Source organism: Cenococcum geophilum (genome assembly GCF_001692895.1).
Source record: "Cenococcum geophilum 1.58 unplaced genomic scaffold K441scaffold_68, whole genome shotgun sequence".
Lineage (NCBI taxonomy): Eukaryota > Fungi > Ascomycota > Dothideomycetes > Gloniales > Gloniaceae > Cenococcum > Cenococcum geophilum.
In genome coordinates, this window is record NW_027137626.1 from 458,448 (window position 1) to 465,341 (window position 6,894).

The window sequence follows — 6,894 nt, forward strand, 5'->3', positions numbered from 1 at the left end:
AACTATATTGTATACTTAATTGCTAAGGTTTATTACGTAATGTCTTAGAGTTTTCTTTCTGCCGTAGTTACTGCCTCTAGGTCTCTAAATATTTATATAAGTTGCTCTGTAAACCCTTCCTAGCTTAAGAATATAAATCGCACCTCTTAATTGGTGGTCGTTATTCCGTTTGCCTATATCTCCGTAAAGTAAGGCTTAAACTACTTAAGTGCTCTTCCTAATAGGAATAGTCCTGTATAGGCTATTTGATCTATAGGTATAGGTAGCTTTGCCCCTTTTTATATAACTTTAAAATGCATTTGCGTAAGGAATCCTTTAAGCTTTAATCTCTCTCCTAAGAATCTCTTAATTAATAGTAGCTTGACCCTTACTACTCCTATTCTATTAACCCTTTCTTCTAGTGCCGTATTGTTTATTGTTAACTAGTTAATTACCTCTTATAACTGTCTGACTGTTATAGGTTGTTATAAGTTAGTATCTGCTATACTGGTGTCACCTAACCTTAAAGTAGTTGCTGCCGTTAATGGCGTTATAGTAGTGGCTGCTTTTAGTGGTATATTATTTAACTTTCTGCACTTGTAACCGTAACTAGGTAGTAATTATATAATGGAACCTTATAGCAGGAACTACGATAGGCTTATTATTAGGCTAGGTGTATAGGTAAGCAAGTTAAAGTTAATAATATAATAATAACTAGTAGAGTAGTTGCCTAATAGATTAACTCTAATTATATTCCGAGAATTACTATAAGGAAGGAACTATCTAGGTAGGGACTGTGGTCCTTTAAATATATAACCGTACTCCTAAGAAATCCTTCTTATATATAATGTACGTGTGCTCTATCTACTCTGTTACGGATTATATAAATCGTATAGATTATATAGATTACCTTATATAACCTTAGTTACCATTCCTCGTTATATAGCTCTATTGGCTCTATCCTAGACCGTGCCTAAATTAACCAACTAGCTTCTTCCGACTCTTCCCTAAGTAGTCGTAATATTATACTTAAAGCGTCCGTAACAGATACGATTAATAAGAGAGATAAACTTACTCCTTCTAATATTACTCTCTGTTATATAATAGAGCAATTTCTCTCTATTTTTAAGAGTGCGACTCTATTTCTTAAAGGTTAATAAGCAATAATTAAACAAGTTCTTAAGGTTATTAAGATTATTAGAGAATATCTTAAAATCTCTTTGGTATGTCGTATGATAATATTAATTGCTTTTACTAATTTAAGTAAAAAGAAAGCTAATAGCTTAAAAATTGAATTAAATATATAAAGGCTAAGTTTAACTTCTATTATTACGGACGCTTTAAGTACAATATTACGACTACTTGGAGAAGAGACGGAAGAAGCTAGTTAGTTAATTTAGGCACGGTTTAGGATGGAACTGGTAGAACCATATAACGAGGAATGGTAACCGAGGTCACATAATATGCTACGTATTAAATAAGAGAAACAAAAGGAACTTACATACCTTACGTATAAGACGTACATCATATATAAGAAGGATTTCATAGGAGTACGGTTGTGTATTTAAGGACCCTTAATCCCTACCTAGATAGTTCCTTCCTTATAGTAATTCTCAGAATATAATTAAAGTTAATCTGTTAGGCAACCACTCCACCAGTTATTATTACGTTGTTAACTTTTATACTTGCATTTCCTATACACCTAGCCTAATAACAAGCCTACCGTAGTTCCTGCTATAAGGTTCTATTATATAATTACTACCTAGTTACGGTATTAATATAAGAAGTTAAACAATATGCCACCAAAAGCAGCCACTATAACGCCATTGACGGTAGCAACTACTTTAAGGTTAGGTAACGACACTAGTATAGTAGATACTAACTTATAGCAACCTGTAACGGTCGGACAACTATAAGAGATAGTCGACCAGTTAATAGAAAATAATGCGATATTAGAAAATAGGATTAATAGGATAGGCGCAGCAAAGGTTAAGTTACTATTAATTAAAAGATACTTAGGAGAGAGATTAAAGCTTAAAGGATTCCTTATATAAATGCACTTTAAGGTAGTATAGGAGGGAGCAAAGCTGGCAATACCTATGGATTAAATAGCCTATGCAGGACTATTTTTAATAGGAAGGGCACTTAAATAGTTTAAGCCTTACCTTATAAAAATACAAGTAAACGGCATAATAATTACTAACCAAGAGGTACGGTTTATATTCTTAAGCTAGAATAGATTTATAGAACGACTTACCTAAATATTTGGAGACCTAGAGGCAGTAACCACGGCGGAAAGAAAACTCTAAGACATTACGCAGCGAACCTTAGCAATTGAGTATATAACGCAGTTCTAGACGTTAGCAACGCAAGTAGAGTGGAATAATAGGGCGCTTATAGCATAGTATAAATAAGGACTTAAGGCTAAAGTCTAGGACGCGATTATCCTAATAGAAGATGCGGACACCCTAAGGGAACTAATAGATTAGGCGATTAAGATTAATAATTGGATCTACCAAAGGGAATAGGCTAAGAAGGGCTAGGATAGAGTTCTATAGTCGTATAAGGCGCAGAGTACGCAATAATAAAAGCTAAGTTAGAAACTATAGTATGGCGCAGAGCTAATGGACCTAAGTAGTACTAGAGAAGCCTATAAGAGATAGAGTAAGAAACTATGGAAACCTAGGGGACAAGGATTAAGTAATTAAAGGTCTAAGGAGCAAAGGCCGAACTAGGGATCTTAGCAATAGAAGACGTTTAGGCGGACTCTATAGCAAGAAAAATGGTTTAAAAAAGGAGCTTATATAAATTGTAGAAAATAGGGTTATTATATTAGAGACTATAGAAGTGGGTAGAGTTACTATATAGTAAAAGGCATGAGACTAGTAGACGATATACACGTATAGAGGGATGATAATATGCTACGAGGAACAAAAGAATATTTAATTGGAAATTTTGCGTTTTATTATAATAACACATACCAAATTTATAAGAACGCTAAGTATAGCGTAAGCTATTGGCTATAAGAGCCAGTACCTATAGGATATAGAGGAACTAATAAACTAGTTTATAGATCGGACATTAAGGATAATAAATTTAACGTAGGCGAAACATTTTATAATAATAAGGTAATAAGAGCGGTTTACTAGGAATACGTAGCCATCAGAGATATTATATTAGAGGTAGAGGATAATTCCACTACAGAATAGGGAATATTAGTAGGGATTAAGACCCCACTAGATACGATATCTATTACTTTATAAGATATAAGAGAAGTAGGACAGCGAACTACTTTAGTACTTAATAAAGGTAAAAGGCTAAAGGCTTAAGATTCTCACAGTGAGATGCGAGATGATTAAGATTCTTAAGATAAGATGAGGCAAGCTTAAGGACCTACTACGGATGATAACCGATAGAGTAGAGCAACGGCTTAGTTTAGTAATATACGAATAAGCTTAGGATGAAGTTTCCTATAGGTATAAGACTCTTAAGATAAGATAAGTGAGATTTAAGACTTTTAAGATAAGATGAGAATACTAAGTAAGCCTAATTAGACTAAGGCTAGAGCTAAGCCTAAGTTAGAAGTAAGCTTAGGGTTAAAGAATCTAAGGAACTAAGAATTTGGAGTACGAATTAGGACACCCATAAGTAAAAAGCAAGGAGCTTCCTTACAGATTAGAGAATCTGCGGCATAAACAGCAATTAGACTAGGAGACGAGTATATAGACCTAGAAGATTTACTAGTAGAATACAGTGTTTAGACTAAAGATTAAAAAGTTAATACCAAGATTAAGAAGTAAGAGAACTTTAAGGATTAAAGCGCGAGACGCAAACTAAAGGAAACCATAAAAGAGTTTAGGTAAAGAATTATTATATAGTAAGAATAGAAACTAGATAAAAGATCTAGTATATTAGGGCGTATAAAGGATAGAGCACTAGTATAAAGAATTACTAATAGGCCTAGGGTAGGTATACTAAGAGCTAAGTGGCTTACCAAACTGGAAGATAAAGAGGATCTAGGGATCCCTACTAGGTTTAAAGAATAACATATAAAGGGCTATTACAATATAGTAATAAGAAGATACTTCCTTATAGATAAGCCGTATATACTCTAATAGCTATACTAAAAGTGGTATAGGCAAAGGCATAATAATAAGTGGGAAGATTTCTATATGTAGTTGGATGAAAAAGTTATCTAGGACCACCCAATTACAGAAAAGGCCATAACGCACATTAAAGGAGCCTTAATTATAATATTAAAGGATCTTAAGGAACGTTTAGAGGACTAGAGAAGCAAGAGATATATTTTAGTACCTACAAATAAAGTTATAACGTTTAGATCAATATAATAAAGGTTTAAACTTAAAGATAAAGATAAGTTAAGAGTTAACCTAAAGCACCTAGTATACCACACGTTATTATAGATCGCGTATATAGATGATATATACAAGATATATAAAAATCCGAAAAAAAAGAATTGGAAATACCCTATAAGAATATATTAGATAATAGATAAGCAATAATATAGGAACGCTAGATATATATATAGATGGCATCTAGTAGAGGTTTAAGAGGAAGGAAGTTTAGTACTTTAACTAGAAAGATTCCTTACGGAAGAATACTTAGACGGATAATAGTGGTGGTAATGCCTAGAGAACACGTGTTTATGGCATATTAAAGATAAAAAGCGAACTAGATATTGGCCGAAGAATAAGCCAAGTGCATAAAGATTAAGCAGCTAATAGTTGGGAAAAGTAGAGGCCTACAGGACTAGAGGGAGCCAGTAGTAGAGCCTTAGACCCTTAAAGGAATTCAAGGATAATACCTAAATTTATAAGTTAATTAGCAAGATTAACAGTTTAAAGCGCTAATAGATAGTGGAGTAATAAGGAACCATATCTTACTAGTAGCAGTTAAAAGAATGGGATTACCTTATAGATAAAAGGAGGAACTTTACCTATTAGTTACGATTTTAGGAGATCTAATAGCCTATAGAGGAGGGATTATTAATCTTAAAACAGGACCTATTTAGATAACTATTAAAGAAAGACGAATTAAGATGTCTTTTAATATCCTACTATTAGGACGGGACGAGGCAGTATTAGGGATGCCTTAGTTATAGGAATATAATCTAAGGATTAATTAGATTACAGGTTAGGTCGATATTAGGAATACTTAACGCCGCAAGATATAATAATAAGCTAAGTTAGTATAGTACTAAGTAGGAGCGACCTACGAAGAAATAGAGAAAGGCTTAAGTTATATACTAAAGAGATACCATAAGTACGGTAAGAAACTATAGTTACTAGAAAGTAAAAAGCTGTTAGAGTATATAGTATAGGACTATAAGATAGAATTAAAACTAGAAATAAGTCTAAAGTTCTTTCTAATCTATAAGTTTACTAAAGAAGAAGGTAGAGCACTAAAAGAGTTTGTTTAGAAAAACCTAAGAAAAGGATATATTAGACCATCGCAGTTATTAGCAGGATATCCAGTACTATTTATACTAAAGAAAAATGGCAAACTAAGGCTATATATTAACTATAGATAGTTAAACAGTATTACTAGAAAGGATAGGTATCCTTTACCTTTAATTAGCGAAATTTAAGATAGGATAGGCAATGCGCAAATCTTTATAAAGATAGATCTAAGATAGGCGTACTATTAGATTAGAATTAAGGAAGGCGACAAATAGAAGGCAGCTTTTAGGTTAAAGGAAGGACTATATAAACTATTAGTTATACAATTCGGGCTTATAAACGCACTAGCAACGTTCTAGAAGCGTATTAACAATATATTAGGAGAATACTTAGATGAATTTGTTATAGTATACCTTGACGATATTATTATCTACTTAATAACTAAGGAAGAATACGGGGAACACGTTAAATAGGTCTTAAAGAGACTATAAGAAGAACAGATGCTAGTAGCAATTAAGAAATGCGAGTTCTTTACCAGGAAGACCGATTTTATTAGATTTATTATTAAACTAGGCTAACTTAGCATAAATCTAAAGAAGATTGAGGCTATAGTGAATTAGTAAGAACTAGAGAATATTACGCAGTTAAGATTATTCCTAGGGTTTTGCAATTACTGCAGAAGGTTTATAGCGCAATAGTTAAAGGATATTAAGCTATTTACGCGGTTAATAAAGAAAGAAGAACTATAGGCATAGGGGGAGGAATAGAGAGAACTCTTTAAGAAAGTTAAGAAGTTGTTTACCTAGGAGCTAGTTCTTAAGATCTATTAACTAGGACTAAAAATAGTTATAGAAATAGATATATTAGACTACGTACTAGGGGTATACTTTATGCAGAAATATTAAGATAAATAGCACTTAGTGGTATACTACAGTCGGAAGATAATACCACTAGAGTTAAACTATAATATCTATAATAAGGAGTTACTAGGTATAGTTATAGCGTTAAAGAAATAGAAAGCATTCTTATAAGGCATGGAGAAACTATTTATAGTTAAGACGGATTATATGAACTTAATAGGATTCCTAATAATAAAGGAACTTAACTAAAGACAGGTTAGATGGGCAGAAATGCTTATAAAATACTATTTTAAGATTTAGTATACTAAGGGTACAGATAATATAAGGGCAAACGCTCTAAGTTAAAAGGCTAAACTATAAAATGATAAAAAGCCATTAGGGGCTTTACTGCGAAAGGATATAGACGGATTAATTAGATATAATTATCTAAAGATTGCAGTAACTTAGGAAAATAATAAGTTAGAAAGAGTCTATAAGACACCGGAAAGCTTTTAAGTATAAAGGATTCTAAAAGTATAACTAGAAGATCTATAGACGGATATATACAAAAACTAAAAAGTAAAGTATATCCTAAGAAGTATAGCAGAGTAATTTGTGGAAGAATTCTATAGAGGATTAGCTTAAGGACACAATAG